This window comes from Cricetulus griseus (assembly GCF_003668045.3).
Source record: "Cricetulus griseus strain 17A/GY chromosome 1 unlocalized genomic scaffold, alternate assembly CriGri-PICRH-1.0 chr1_1, whole genome shotgun sequence".
NCBI lineage: Eukaryota > Metazoa > Chordata > Mammalia > Rodentia > Cricetidae > Cricetulus > Cricetulus griseus.
Window position 1 is genome coordinate 85,424,752 of NW_023276807.1, and position 16,588 is coordinate 85,441,339.

At 40.8% G+C, this 16,588-nt stretch overlaps 1 protein-coding gene and 1 pseudogene across 1 annotated transcript in view; both read right to left on the minus strand.

Moving 5' to 3' along the window:
* Peli1 (pellino E3 ubiquitin protein ligase 1) overlaps positions 1-11,336 on the minus strand; it is a 55,865-nt gene extending 44,529 nt beyond the window's left edge. Inside the window, exon 1 of the mRNA XM_027388057.2 lies at positions 10,961-11,336. The gene's annotated coding sequence lies outside the window, so the exon portion shown is untranslated. The remainder of the gene's footprint in view (positions 1-10,960) is intronic.
* On the minus strand, positions 1,373-10,853 carry LOC113832386 (annotated as a pseudogene).
* Positions 11,337-16,588: the final 5,252 nt, after the last annotated feature.

The window sequence follows — 16,588 nt, forward strand, 5'->3', positions numbered from 1 at the left end:
CTGCAAAAATTTACAGAGCTTAAGTAGTACCCTGAATTTTTAAAATGCATTATTATTGTGTTTATATGTATTCATGGTGCATTGAGGGAGAGTGCATGTGTGGGGGGTCAGAGGACAATTCTGTGGAGTCAGTCCTCTCCTTTTACCAGTATATGGTGACCAAATTCAGGTTTTCAAGTTTGCACAGCAAGCATCTTCACCAGATGAGCCATCTTGTCATCTGTAGGCTGAATTTTCAAATATCCTTAATTATTGCTGACCACTATTTCCAAAATTAAGTACAAGTTTTACTATGGTTACAGTGTTAATGTGATATATTTCCTGTACAGCAATTTTTTTAATGGAAACTACACTTTTTATTTATTACTTAGTTTATAAATTTCTATCTTGGATCTCTAGGTCATGACAGTTAAACAGTGCCAAAGTACAAGAGCTTTTCCTGGCCATGCTGTCTCATAATAACCACTTCTTTTTCTTTCTTGACCTCTTTTGCTCTCTGGACATTCTATTTCTTCCTACATTATTTATTCGACAAAAATAAGAATGAAGATTTATAATCCTGTCACCATATCAATGTGCAAAACATTATTTCTTTTTCTCTTAAAAAAAAAAAAAAAGGTATTGCTAAGCCGGGCAGTGGTGGTGCACACCTTTAATCCCAGCACTCGGGAGGCAGAGGCAGGCGGATCTCTGTGAGTTCGAGACCAGCCTGGTCTTCAAGAGCTAGTTCCAGGACAGTCCAAAGCCACAGAGAAACCCTGTCTTGAAAAACCCAAAAAGAAAAAAAAAAAAAAATGTCTTTCTAAACACGTTTATAATGGTGTTTTTGTTTTTTTTTTTTAAACTGCCATTTTTTATAGGTGAATCAAAGACAGCTTTTACAACTTTCAGAGTTAACATAAAGTTCAAGCACTAAACATAGGGTGCTCTGTATTTCATGCTAGCAGAGTAGTGGTTAAAATACAGTAAGTGATCCATTTCAGTACCTCCATCCTGATAGTATGTTTACATAAGGACTGTATCCGTATGTTTATACACACATTCTAACAGCTGGGCATGGTGGTACATGCCTTTAGCATCCAGAGGCAGAGGCAGAGGCAGAGGCAGAGGGGCAGAGGGGCAGAGAGAGAGGCAGAGAGGCAGAGAGAGAGGCAGAGAGAGAGGCAGAGAGGCAGAGAGGCAGAGAGGCAGAGAGGCAGAGAGGCAGAGAGGCAGAGAGGCAGAGAGGCAGAGGCAGAGGCAGGCAGATTATCTGAGTTCAAGGCCAGCCTGGTTTATATAGTGAGTTCCAGGACAGCCAGAGCTATATAGAGAGATCCTATTTCAATCAATTCAACCAACCAACCAACCAACCAACCAACTAACCAACCAACCATAAGCAATAACACATTCTTTTTTTTTTAATTTGACAGTATTTTATTAAGATAGCAGTCTCAATACACATGGTTCAAGAACATTCAAGTAAGAACTCAAATAAAATCAAATGTTAAAGATCAGTCTTCAAACATCATAGCTAATGATGCCACATTTGTTTATGATCTCTCTGATATAAAACCATGTCCACATCTGTGTGGCCACCAAACCATGTACACAGTTTCCTTAACTGTATGTGCTGTTTGAAGCTACCAGTTTTAGCACTTTGAATTATTTTTTCACACTCTGAATAGTCATAAGAAGTTCAGCAGAGGTTGGAGGAACCAGCTCAATCTTGGCATAGTGCCAAAATGTGGCCAATCAAGGCTTTGAGGAAGTCATGGCAGTGTTTGCCAGCACCCGAGCCTTGTCCAAGAAGTTACTGATGAACTTGGCCATGGTCTAAGATGGAAAGTCCATCTCCCTGAGCCCATAAAGTATTCTTAGTACAGAATATAGTCGTTATGGCCATAATTAAGTTCACAAATTCTATTACTGCCATTAAATTCTAAAAATATGAATGAAAAAGTTGTACTTCCTCCATCACTAGACATAACTAGAAAAAGTGTGGTCTTTATTAAATCATCTAAACAAGTTTCATTTCTCAGGTTGGAAACATTACTATAGGAAGTACAAAGTAACATTAATTTTAACGTCTACATATACATTGTCCTATAGACAAATTTCTAAAAATCTCTAATGAAGTGCTTCTGGGCTTTAAAAATTTGGGCCAGATTCATTTTTTTTTTACCCATGGTTGGAGTGCTCATAAAGTCCAGGGCAAACCCGATACTATTATTCTGCTAAAATGGCATAGGATCAAATGGCCCTCTAAATTCTTAACGCTACATTGACAGATTAGGGTGGCTCTTAGACCTCATCAGAGAAGTTTCTTTGTGCAGTTACAGCAGTTAATACAGAAATTCACAACTTGTTGAAGTGCAAAGAATAAATGTCAATGGAGTACTCAGCCACAAATGGAACACCTGTATCACATATCTCCTCCAGGTTCAAGGGACCATTGCAGAAGAGGGGGCAGAAAGACTGTAAGAGCCAGAGGTCAGAAGGACTAGAGTGAAACTGTCTTTGGACTTGACAGGTCAGATGCACTCATCAAATCACAGCAGCTACATCTGTCTGCAAAAGATCAAACCAGTCAACATTCTAACATGGGGCTCATGATCCCCTCAAGTCTAGGCTTCTAGGAAAGAGTGAGTTTTCTTTAAGAGTGTGGCCCCTAGTATGTCAACAAGGCTCCAGTGAATGGGCCCTCACCTAAGAATGTATGGGCAAGCTGGACTCGATTTTTTTAAGACAAGTTGAGGATTGGGTGAGGTAGATGTGGGAGGGGTGAGAATGAATAATGATCAAAATGCACTGTAGGTGTCTTCTTCAAGAACCTGAGCCCACTGTCTCAGCAAACCTGCTAGCCAGTGAGCTATAGAGCCTCCCCTTTCTACCTCTACAGTGCTAGGTTACAGGTACACAGGTTGTGTTACATGGATGCCAGGGATTGATCCACACTTAGGTCTTCATGCTTTTAAGTCTGACTGAATCATCTCCCAAGCCTCACATTCGTCTCGACATTATTACACTTGTTAGTTTTCCAGTTCCCTAGTTGTATGCCATGGCAACAACACACTTCTACAATTTTGCTATACTTTCAAATTCAGTCTTTTGTTAATAAATGTATTTTATTTTACCTTTTACTAACTGGTCACCATTAAAAGTACTGTTTAGCCCTAAATACACGAATATATATATATATGAAACTTACCTGCAACAACTGTTTTTGAGTACTTAAGCATTAAGAAATGGACATGGTCATGTGTGCACATGTTTTAATATTTAGAACATAAATATCCAAACAAACTTATTGCCTCTTACACAGTCACATTCAGAGTGATACTCATTTCAAATGCTGTAACTATTCAGAACATTACTAAAACTCCTCAGATCATGGGTGGATCTAATTTTTAGAAATAGTATCTGCATTCTCAGAGTGGATATTATTTTTAGAAATAGCCTCATGTTACTTCCTATTTTTTCCTGTCAAAATCCGTATCTGAAAAATTAAAATGAAGTAAGCTGTAGCTAATAGCCTCCTTTCCTTAAAAACAAGGAGTCAAAGAATTAATACAAAATAATGAACTATTTTCATGTGTGGCTGTTAGATTGACTTTTAAGGCTATTTTTAAAAAGCTTCTAAAACTATTCTGAGCAATCTTAATGTTAAACAATATGGTTTTCATAATGGCTAAAGACTTCCATGTACACACACACACACACACACACACACACACACTCACTCACTCACACACACTCAAAACAAGGATGGACAGCCAGCCTTATATTCCTTTCCGTTCTGACATCATCTCCTGATACTGCGTTTTATGTGTATGTTTGTGCACAGCCATATTCACATACATGCAGGTACATGTTGAGGCCAGAGACTGACATCAGCAATCTTCCTCAATTACTTCCTTCTACCTTATACACTCAGAAAGGGTCTTTTACTTGAACCCAGAGCTTGTTGACTCAACTAGTCCAGCTCACTCTGGGGATCCAGTCTCTACCTCAAAAGTGCTAACATTAAAGACAGGCCAACATGTTTGTCCAGCATTGACATGGGTGCCAGAGATAGTAATCTAGTCTTCTTGCTTACACAGTAAGCACCAAAACCACTGAGCCCACTCCAGGCCTTTCATACTCATAGTCTCTCAGCAGTCCAGGGCCATTGCACCTCAGGGTCAATATCTACTGCTTCCCCTTTATCAGGCATGCCTTACAAGATTAACTACAAGGCTTGCTCTCTAACATACATCCCACAAGCCTTCACTCAAACATGTATCATCTTATCAATAAAGTCTTTCCTTTTCTAACATTATTCTTTCATAATTCTATCCATTTCGTGAATACACATACATATATATTTATGTATTATGCATATAACTACTTAGATCATTCTACCCTTCTCCCCTCCCACTGAACCTCTTCTTGCAAAGAAGTACCTCTCCTACTTTCATGTCTTTTGTTTGTTTTGGCATAGTGGACTCCACTGTATATAGTTAAATTACTTGGATAAACACGGGTAGAGGGTAATTACTTACCTGACCAAGAGCTACACCACTGAGAAATGATTCTTCCCTCCCCCAGCAATCATTAACTGCTTATATAGTTCCTCCAGGAGGGTGAGACCTTACAAGTCCCATTCCCCAACCATGATGGAACACTAATGGGCTCAACTTTGTGCAGAGAGCTATTGTTGCTATGAGTTCATGGTGCAACAACCATGCTAGAAGACAGTTTATTTTAAATTTTATTTATTTGTATTTATGCACACTGGTGTTTTGTCTGCATGTATGTCTATGTGAGGGTGTCAGATGCCCTGGAACAAAAGTTACAGACAGTTGTGAGCTGCCATGTGAGTACTAGGAATTGAACCTAGGTCCTCTGGAAGAGCAGGAAGTGCTCTTAACCACAGAGCCATCTCTCCAGCCCTTAGAAGGCAGCTTTTAATAGCAATGCTTTCCATCTCCCAGCACTCATATTCTTTGCACCCCCTGTTTAATGATACTCCCTAAGCCTTATAGGAAGTAATACAGTAATACTATTTAGGGCTGAACATTTAAAAGTCATTTATTTTCAAGCACTTTAATCAGCTATTAGTCTCTACATTATAGATAGATACTTCTTCGGCCAAGGCTGACAGCAGCACTAATCTATGGGTATAAACAATTTAGAAGGTAAGTTGACACTATACCCATTTAACAATAGTATATTCTCCCCTAGGGCCTATAGCTTCCTTATCCAGGACTTTTGTCCAGGTTCAGAGTACCTGATATGAACTATTTCTGTACAGTAGGCTTACAGAACAACCTGAAAGTGGTTGGTTACCACTGAAACAGTCATACCACTATTGTTCCAATGGGCACATCTTAGCTAGCAGGTTGGAATTGTAGATCATCATATGTTTCACAGTTGCTTTAAGATCATTAGGAACTTTTCTTCACTAGAAGCCTACATAACACTTTCTAGCCTGTGAAAGCTGGTCAGCAGGGAGGAAGCTTTGAGCTCAGCTCCAGCATGACTCCTCCATGTCGTGCAACCAAGGTATGTGGTTAATCCCAGTAATAGGATCTTATCTAGTTTTGGAGGGCAACCAAGAGCAACTGCCCATAGCCTGTATTGTTTTAGGGTCCTTTGGGACCTCCAAGACCAATAACTCATAAGGTGATGTCCCACACCTGGCACTGGGATTTTTATTTAATAATGTAAGTCCTCTGGGAGGAGGAGCATTAGCAGCCTATGCAGAATAACTCCCTAAATGAAGTCTTTCCTAATAATGATCCTTTATTGTCCTCTTTCTCCATAGTACCTCTACTACTTCCCTGATATATTTCCAATGTATACAAAAATATTACACAAAAGTAGAAAGAACATATAAAGTTTCTTATATTTATCTGTATGGCATCTATACCCAAACATTTTCAATCTAAGCAAATTATATACCAGCTATGTTTTCCCCTTTCAAATAATTTAAAACCAAAAAATTACAGACAACCTATGTTTGGTATGTGCACATTTGTATACAGGTGTGTGAACCTATGCTAGGAGGCCAGAGGTTGACATATAATGGGGGCTTTCCTCAAAGGCGCTCCACCTCCTCTTTCTGTTGTTTTGTTTCTGGGTTCCACCTAATCTTTTTGGATACTCTCCCACTGCATCTTTGATTCAGCTAGACTGGCTGGCCAGTAAGCCCCAGAAATCATTCTGTTTATACTACCCAGGGTTTATAGAAGGCATGTGACACCACACCAGGCTTTTCACATGAATGCAAGGACCAAACTCAGGTTTCCTGCAAAACAAGAAGCACTTTACTGACTGTGCCATCTCAACAGGCCCTAGAAACTATATTTTACTAACTATCCCTACAGGGTAAAGATTTATATTATCACACCTTAAACGAAAAACTGACAATTCCTCTTCACTAAATACCCAGAGTCTAAACTGTCCATATTTTCCAGATATCATTTTACAGTTAACCTGCTCAAAGCACCATTCAACTAATGTCCAATTATTACATTTCATAGAGATCCCTCTTAAGGCAATTTTAAATCTTACAGTTTCTTCTTCCTCTCTTACTTTCTGTCATTTATTTTTGAAAGAACCATGGTCATTACTCTCTTGAAATGTGAAATACATTTAAATTTTTAATTTTGGTGGTGCTGGTGTTTGAACCCATGGCCTCATTGATACTAGCAACTGCTAGTCAAGACGGTCTGTGTGTTTATTCATTTTACTGTTTGGGACTTGTGATTAGAATGTAAAACAGCAGTAAGCACTTGGTGTGATGTCAACAACTAGACAGAACCCAACATAAAAAAATACCCAGTATTTACCGAATAATTTATTTGGCATTCATGTCAAAGTCTAGTAGCAGTAAGTGGAACCTAGAACCCCTGTTTTCTAAACACAGTAGTATACCAAGCAGTCACTATTGAGCAATCAGAATTTGGTAGACAGCATGGTATTTATTTGCTATTGCTTGATTTAATGCCCTCAGACGTATACTTCTACTTCCAAAACAAGAGTTGACCATACTTTGTATGTTGAAACTCAGCTGGAATTTAGTATAATAAGTTAAACTGTTTAAGAATATTTAAATATTTCTTTGTTTATTCTAGATAGTTGGGCAGGGGAGAACAAACTAGCAAAAAAAAAAAAGTAGGAGACAAAATTATGGGAAACAAGAGACACTACATATTTTTACAGTTAGCCATATCCCAAGAGGTTCATTACAAAATAAAAGCAACAACAAATGCTTTGAAAAGGAAGTAAATTCCATGTGTGCTGAATTAATTTTTAACCACACAAATGGTCAAGACTAACTGGCTGATGTCAGGATTTTCTCATTTACAGGCATTAGTAACATTCTATTTTTCTACAAATGGTTAGGTGTAACATTACAGGATACAAGAGGTACAAGAGGCCCAGCCAAGCCTAATGATCTGAATTTAATCTCTGGACCCACACAGTGAAAGGAAGAGAACCAATTTCTACAGTTGTCCTCTGGCATCTACCTGTATGGAAAAACTTCTGTAGGAGGATAACAAACATGCACCTTCCTCACACACACACAAATAAGTAACATGCAAAACCCTGTTTGTCTGCAGTAGTTTACTGTGCAAAATCAACATCATCATCTAAAACATCCCGTGTAACATTTTGGGGAAAAATTTTTGTTCTGAGAATCGTGTGCAATTCATTTCTCGTAAATCATCCAATGGAGCTCTTTCTCTCTAAACTTATTTCTGAGAGTAGCTACTTATTTCACCAAACGATTCCAATCTTCCAGGGATGGAGCATTCCTAGTTAGGCTAAGGAAGGAGGATTTTCAGTTCAAGGTGAGGGTGGGCTATGAGGCAAAATTTTATCTTGGGGGGGCTCTTAAAAAAAACAAACAAACCTGTAAATTCCCTGATATTCACTCAAGAAAATTCATGCTTTCTCTTTACCATAAATTCATTTCACCAGAAAAAAATTACTTAGAATTTACTAAGTATACTGTTAGCCAGTATTTCCAACCACTGATCTATTTAAAATAATACAGAAAGACTAATAGATAACTTGAAAGCATATCCAGATCTTTGAACGACCCGTATTTCTTGTTTTAAGGTCCCACACATTAGTGTGGGCTGAGAGAAACTTTGTCTAGCAGAGGTCAAACTTTAAAGAAGAAAAACTACAAAGCATAAAAACTCTATCACAAAGTCTAATAATAAACAACCCACATCATTTGAAAGAGAGCTTTTATTTATTTTTCTGTAATATATGTAGAGGGATTCTAAGAAAGATGGCTACAAATCCATAAACTTAAAGTGCTATGTGTAATTCACTGTCTGGGAAAATTTCCAGGAATCTTTAATATTGTACTTATTAAAATCTTTGTCAGTTTTCCTTATCTATTAATTTTTCCCTCTTTCAATGGGTTTTTTAAAATATGCTTTATATTTCTGTTAAAATTAGTAACTGGAATAGAACATTTTTTTCCAAAATAAATCCCCAAGCCACCTCAATGGCCATCATATATTGCGCATTTTTTTTTTTGTGTGTGTGTGTGTGGTTGTGTGTGTGTGTGTGTGACCTCTGCAAGTCTGACTAAGTGATAGGCCTATATTATTGTTCCATGGGAAAATGTATATAGATGCTCACATGCTGGCCAGTTTCCAATTCTAAGTGTTGACTTAAAACATCTATCACCTACAGAAGCTTCTATCTGAAAAACTGTTCACAAAGCAGAACTCTAGCCCTTACACCCATTCACTGTCCAACCATGATGGAGCACATTCTAAATCAAGGGACTCAAAATACAACTGACATTCTGAAAGGGAAAGGAAGCCGGAACTAAGGTAAATGGAAACATTCCAGGCTTCCCCCTGAAACTTGCCTCAGTAGCACCATTTCCTGCCCTATTTCTCAGCCATTTGTTTTAAAGGGTCCCAAAGAGCTCAGGAAACAGGCAAAGCTGAAACTCACTTCCTCCTCTGGACTACTGGAATTGGACTGAGCAAAGGCACTGTTAATAGTTTCCTACAAGTACAAATGGCCCTGGTAAATCTGGTTGGTAAGTAGCATGGAAAAAAGTCCAACATGAGGGTACTTAAATGCCAATTTTAAGATGCACATAAATAACCCAATATGCAACTAAGGCAGATTTCCAGTTTACTGTTTTCCAGTCAAGAAACAGAGCTACACTTTCATTACACTAAAAATCTGAGTGCTAAGTTTCCTCTTTAAAAGACTGAAATTTATTAGGTGAGGCACATAACATACACTCTTCCACACACTTAACCATACCATTTTCAAAGCATTAAACCTATGACCTGTCAACAAACTTCAGAAAAGGGATACGTTGCAGAACAGGGAAGAAAATAAAGTCTCACTTTCATTTTCTGACACACCCACCAGATGTAAAATCCGGGGGCAGCTATACATTACAAAATTAAATGATTTAAGTAAAAATATTCCTATTACAGTTCTGAATCATTACAGTTCTGAATCTCATACATCTTAGGAAAAGAACTTGTAGAAGTAACACTTGATTTAAACTTTTCAAACCTTCTATTTGGTACCAAAAATTTTAAAAAGTACTGGGATTAATTGCCCTCTAAGAATTTACTACAGATGTGAAAAGAAAACAAGCAAGCAAAAAATAATTGATATGCTGTATTCAGACATTCAGGAGGTGTCAAGCATGCGTATCTGAGTATTCTGAGAAAATATTTTCGGTTATCTGCAAAAGCGTATCATAAACCGAAACCGAAGAATTTGAGGAACTGCACCCTTTCTATAATTCAAAAACTTTAAATTCACACTACTAGGCAAACTCGTCCATGTGGAGAAAAGACATTGTCTTGTCTGGCACAAAAGATCACCCGCTCCGAAGACAAAGTCACATTCCACTGAGTAAGAGAAAGTTAAAGGGCCTCTGAACCAAAACAGACAACTTATTGATACACAAAAGCTTCAAGTCTGGGTATAATTGAGCGTCCTATGGATGAGATGCTCAGTAACATTTGTTGATGGGATGTGCCGGGGCTCAAACCACGAGAGCAAATCGTTGTTTAGTGACTAAACATCTTAAATGTAGGTTAACTAGAAACTACCCCTCCCCTCATCATTGCTGTCTGACTTCGTTAAGAGACTTGCACATATAAACATAATAGATGGCGAAGTGAGTTTATGACTTACACTATCTTCACCACTCGGAACATTTTCCAGAAAGTCCTTTGAGGTTTTAAGATTCAAACACTATTTTAAAAGAATTATTGTCTCAACTACCTAACAATTACCCAGGCTTCTTTCAGACTTCGTTTAGCCTGTAAGTAAAATGAGCATCTTTAACTTTTCCACAGGGCATTTGGAGAATGAGTTATTACTCATAAACGCTTTCCGAGCCTCAGACACCAGGGGCGGTACATCAAGCGTATCCATCAATTTGAGGGCTTTCTGGACCTCAGTTTACCCACTTACGGAAACGGGCTTGGCAAGGGCCCGGGAGGTGAAATTAATTAGTATTTTTAAAATGCTCTGAGATCCGAAGATGAAAGGAAATGTGAGAGGCACGCAGAGATGATGACAATAATCATAACAATAAAAAGAATGACTAACTTGGAAGTCTGCGTTATGTAAGGAAGCAGAGAAGTTACCAGAGTCACACAAACAAAAGAAAAGCCCACCGCCCCTTTGTTCCCCTTCCACTTGGCCTGCCTGCAACCCGGCCGCGGGACCGAGAACCGGGCAGCCAGCCGGGCCGGGGCTCGCAGCCGCCGCGCGCCCGCTCCAGCCGTGGGGGAGGGCGTTCCGGGCAGCTCCTCACAAAGAAGCTTCCTCCCACAGCGCGGGATGCGGCGCCGCAAACTCCGCTCCCCGCCGCCTCCCCGAGAGCAGGCGGGCGCGCGCATAGCCGCGCCGCCACCGGCACAGCCTCGGAGGAAGTTCCGCGCCGCCGGCCCCCGCGCCCCCTTCCCGGAGCCGCACTCACCGGACGACTGCTGGAGTCCGGAACGCCAGCTCGGCCGCCGCGAGGGCCCGGAGCGCGGACACCCGGGGCGCGGGGGCAGCGAGAGCACCGGTGGAACGCAGGCACCCGCGGAGCCCGCCGCCTTCCCGCCAGCCGCCGAGCCCCGCGAGGCCGAATGGAACGCGGAGCCGTGCGCCGAGGAGCGCGGAGCGGAGAGAGGCGCGGGCCCGCTTTGTGGTGAGCCTCCCCCGGCTGCAGGCAAATCCGGTGGCGCCGAACGGCCGCTGCAGCCGCTGCTCCTGCTGCTGTTGCTGTTGCTGGTGCTGGCGCTGGAGAGGAGGCGGCGGCGGCGCCCCCGATGGTCCCTCCGCCTCGAACCGCCTTTGGGTCACTGACACACACTGGGAGGGAGGGGAGGAGACTAGCGGGAGGGCGGGGCCTAAGGGGACGGGGCAGGGCCACATCAGAAGGCGGTGTCGAGGGGGCTCTCGGGAACTGTAGTTCTTTGAGAGAAAAAGCATCTATTGTGGAGGCGCCTACTGGTCGCTCTGCGCCTGCGTAGCGCAGAGCGATTGGGGGCGGGAACTGTTGCCATGGTCACTGATTCACTAAACCTGAAGGTTCAGTACTGTAGTTGACTAAACAAGGCTGGTCTTGTCTTTGGTGCCTTTGGGTTCCGGCCCATAGCCAGTCTCTTCTGCTTCACCCCACCCCCAACAACTAGCCTTACCACTTTCAAGTGCCCAGTGAAATCTCACTTCCTCCCAACATGGCAGTCTCCCTGGCTGCTCAAATTTCTTCTACAAATCATAAATATCCCTTTCCTTTGCCTCCTTCAAGTGAATTATCCAAGACACTAAATCTAGTTGTTCTTAGCATTTTAACAATTAAGTTATAAAACTGTTAGGAGCATGACCATTAACAAAATCCCATAATTTCTTTGCACAGTTAGTAACATCTAACTTTAGTACAGGCAAAGGTAAAGTTCAGCACTAATAACACCGTTTGATCACTGTAATGCAATTTGCACATCTTAAAAATCTGTTATTCTTCAGACATCCAAATTCCAAAATATAAGTTCAGAAGATAAGTAGACAGTTCAAAGCTGTTCAGTGTACATATTAGCTGATTTTCATTTAGTAATGAGAACCCTGAACCATGGTTTGGGTATGTTGTTGGGCTACTCAGCTAAGTCTACACCCATTCTAGTTACCCAGGTATGTATATGTGGTGGTGGTGACAAGTGTGGAGACATCCAGGACAATGTCTGGCTCTCCAGAAGACTTAGAGGTCACCTGCCTCAATTTCTCTCAATAGACTACCTAGAGCCCTACAATCTGGAGGGAAAAGGTTAACGGCCAAGAATCAGGCATATATTTTAAGAAGAGAAACTCGAGTTTTTCAAATGGTCTCAAGATCAGAAAGCTGTGATGCCCACAGACCACATAATTTTTGCTCATTCAAGAAACAAGTGCACAGGGCCTGGAGAATGGCTCAGCAGTGAAGAGCACTAGCTACTCTTCCAAAGGAGCTGGGTTCAATTCCCAGCACACACTTGGTGACTCACAACCATCTGTAACTTCAGCTCTAGGGAATCCAGTGCCATCTCCTGGCATCATCAGCACATAGACATATATGCAGGCAAAACACCTATATTCAAAATATTTTAAAATATATAATGTATATAATAAAATATTTAAAAAACAAGTGAACATATATACTATGTGCCAGGCACTTCATTTATCCTCAAAAATAGAGCTATAAAAATATAAAAGAAGCATACTTTGTATTCAAAGTCCTTACTCTGCCAAGGAAGAGAGATAATGGACTCAGTGTGAGCTATGCTGTCATAGGAAAATGCATACTACCTCAGACTTGGGCAGGGTCAGGAAATGCTTCACAGATCATTTGAATGTGGGGATGACTCACGGTTTTTTTGTTTGTGTATTTTAGTGGCAAAGAGGAAAGAGAGAAGTAAGGGAGAACATAAAATGCAAAGATACAAAGGCTAGTGAACATTTTGGCTAGCAGTGGTAGAATGGCATTGAGGAGAGAGGCAAGAGGAAACATCAAAAAACTAAAGGAGACAGCTAAGTCCATGGAGGTCTTGGGTGATATATTAAAGAATGCCATTTTTTTTTCTTGTGGAAGCAATAGACTATAAACAGATGAAATTTCTAAAAGATATATGCTTTAGAAAAACCAGTCTGTGAGATATAGTATGTATGACGTTGTCTTAGTTAGGGTTACTATTGTTGTGAAGAGACACCATGACCACAGGAACTCTTGTAACAGTTTCAGAGGTTTAGTTCATTATTGTCGAGACAGTGCCTAAGTAGACATGGTACTGGATGGAGAAGGAGGCAAAAGTTCTACATCTGGATCTGGAGGCAGAGAGAGAGAGAGAGAGAGAGAGAGAGAGAGAGAGAGAGAGAGAGAGAGACAGAGAGAGAGACAGAGAGACAGAGAGAGACAGAGAGAGACAGAGAGAGACAGAGAGAGAGACTGGGCTTGGCTTGAGCATCTGAAACCTCAAAGCCCACCCCCTAGTGACACATATCCTCCAACAAAGCCACACCTCTCAATAGTGCCACTTCCTGGTGACCAAGCATTCAAATCTATGAGTCTGTGGGGGCCTTTGTTATTCAAACTGCCACAGAAGTCTATTACAGTATTATTGAGGGATAGCTAGAGACTCAAATGAGGCACAGACAATACCATTGAGACAAAATTGAGTATAATTAGGCCCTACTTAGATAATAAAATTCTCTGGTGCTTAAGTGCCTGTGTTGGGGCGGTGGTAAATGGTGACAGGAAGTTATGGGTGGGGGTGCTTTGGTTGCAAGCAGCAGAAACCAAATTCTAACTGATTTAGGCAATAAAGGAGAATTTTTGACCCATTTACAAAAAACAAATCCAGGTAAGGCATGGCTATAGGAGTGATTGATTCGTCTTTAAAGATCTGTTTCTTTCTCATTTTCATGATTTTTCTTTCCTTAGTATTAATTTTCTGGTCAAGTGACAATTACCAACAACCCCTGTTTTACCATCTGTGTCTAGAAAGATATAAGAAGAAAGTCTCTTTTGAAAGCTCTTTTTAGAAAGGACTGAAAACTCTTTAGAACCTCAAGCAATCGATTCCCATGCCTTTATATAACTTAATATTGTGGCCAGTAAATTGCACAAGGTTATCTGATGAAGACACATGAGTACTAGAGCAAAAATAGTGAGTTTCCCAAAGTTGTGGTGAACAGGTGTGGTTATCCCCCCAAAATTGTGGTGATTTCCTAAATAAGCAGAATGGAGGTGGAGAAGGACATCACAATATCTACTGCAAGAGAGAAGCCAAGGATGGCTCCCATACTTCCAGTTTCCAGGTTTACAAGCTAGTGATACCATTCCTTAAATGAGGGAATAAAGGAGAGTCGACTGCTCTTGAGAGTGGTTTGGTGTCGTGTCCTTTGGATACATTGTGTTTCAGACGCCTCTGGAACATCTAGATGGAAGGGGTGCGGTGATGGGTCAGGTATGGCTCTCAGGCTCTGGAAAGAAGACACAAGTGGGATAGCCATCATAATTTATAGGGATGGATAACGCTGTGGTGGGTGGAACCTGGGAGAACACCCAGCAGCACCCAGCAACATGGAGAAAATTCCCGGGAAGTAACAAGGGAACTGGTATGGGGGGTGGGGGGGGGAGAGAACTGAATCTATTACCAGGTATGAAGTCAGTCTATAACAAGCCATAAGAACTGACACGAGAGGATTAGCAGTCAACAGTAAAGTACCTATGGTAAACTTCTTCCCATATACTTCCCATATTCTAAAGAGAAATTAGAGATTAAAAAAAATAGAACCTAAAGTCTAAATTTACAGTTTCTAAAATACAAGTGAATAGGATGAGAACTCAAGGACTATTAGCCACTGAGAAAATTAAGTCAGTTAAAAGAAAATAAAAATGGTTGCTTGAAGAGAAAGTAATAGAATCTCTCCAAAATAAAGCACATTCAACACCCCCCCCCCAGCCACACACACACAGAGGAAAAAGTCCCCAAACACTAAAGAAAAAGTCCCTCAAATGCAGTGTGGCTTATGAGATAATACCAAATATTCTAATATTTGTGAGATTGCAGCCCCTGATAAGAGAAGGGCCAACAGCAGATGACACAAAAGTTATTTGAAATAACATGTCTGACAGTAATTTAATAGATGGGGGAAATTATAAACCCACATATTTAAGAACCTGAATGAACCTTAACCAGGGTAAATGCACACACATATGAAAACTACCACAGGACTTGTAAAATGGTTCAGTGGAGTAAATGTGCTTGCTCCTAAGCCTAGTGACATGAGTGCCAAAAATTGTAACTATATGACTAAATATAAAAGAGTTCCCTCATTAAAAAAGTTTAAAGATAATTTAAAGCAAAACAACACTGTATGATAAGACCATAACATATGCAGAAGTAAAATGTTTTGCAACAAGTAACCCAACTGGTTGAAGGAGAAAATGGAATTATACTGTTTAGATTGAATTGTGGTAAATTAGAAGCCAGGGCAGGAACTCAAACAGAGCAGGAACCTAGAGGCAGGAGCTGATGTAGAGGCCATGGAGGGGTGCTGCTTACTGGCTTGCTTCCCTGGCTTGCTCAGCCTACTTTCTTCTAGAACCCAGGACCAACAGCCCAGGGTTTTGGTGTTTTCGGTCTGTGATCCACTGGCCTAGTTGCTTCTCAGGCTGTGTGAAGCCACACATTATATTATGGTGCACAGCCAAACTGCTCTCTTGAAGCCTGAAAAGTGCTGGTAGCCCTGCCTCTCAACGTCATCCCCCACCTCCACCCCCATAGCGCCCCTCTGGGAAGTAAGAATTTGCTACATGGGCCTTGAGGAGACACTTGAGAGTCAAACCACTCTAAAACAACTTGCAATGAATAGAGAAGTTCCTGGTAAACGGTCTAGGGTAACTGCACATACCAATCTTCTCTTGCAACTTGGGGAAATAATTGTGAACCTTCCTTCTTTTATGGCAATGTTTCATGTGCTGCAAATCAACACATCTTTGTATCTTCTCAGGTTTACAATTTTAAAGAACTCCCAGTGGACTTCTTCCTTTTGGGACCAGGAAGATCCAAGACTACATACTGCATTGTGCTGAATTTGTTGGACTTCTGAGAGACTATTTTGTGTGCCTGTGTTCATCTGATGTTCAAACCACAAGTAGTTTATCTCTCAGAACTCCAGTCTTACAACGTTGCTTCTCAAAATAAAACTATTCTCTCCTAATATTCTCAAAGTCTCCAAATAGCTCATAGTCAGCATAGGACATGCTCCTATTTTAAACCTGTGAATGGCACACAATTTGAAGGCTTGGGCTTTCACTCAAAAGATTTGTAGGCCCCAAATGCTGGCTATGACATTTTAGATATAATTGGAAAATGTCAAAGACAAGCTAGTTAAGATGTTAATGTTTTAAAGGGATATTCTTTTACAACAAGAAATACAGCCTAGTCTCACTCAGTATTAGAGAAAGTAACACATGCAGGAGCAGTTGTTTTAGGACATCAAAAGCTAGTATGAAGCTGGGCCTGATGGCACACATCCATAATCCTAATGCTTGGGAAGCAAAGGCAAGAGCATTGCAAACTCG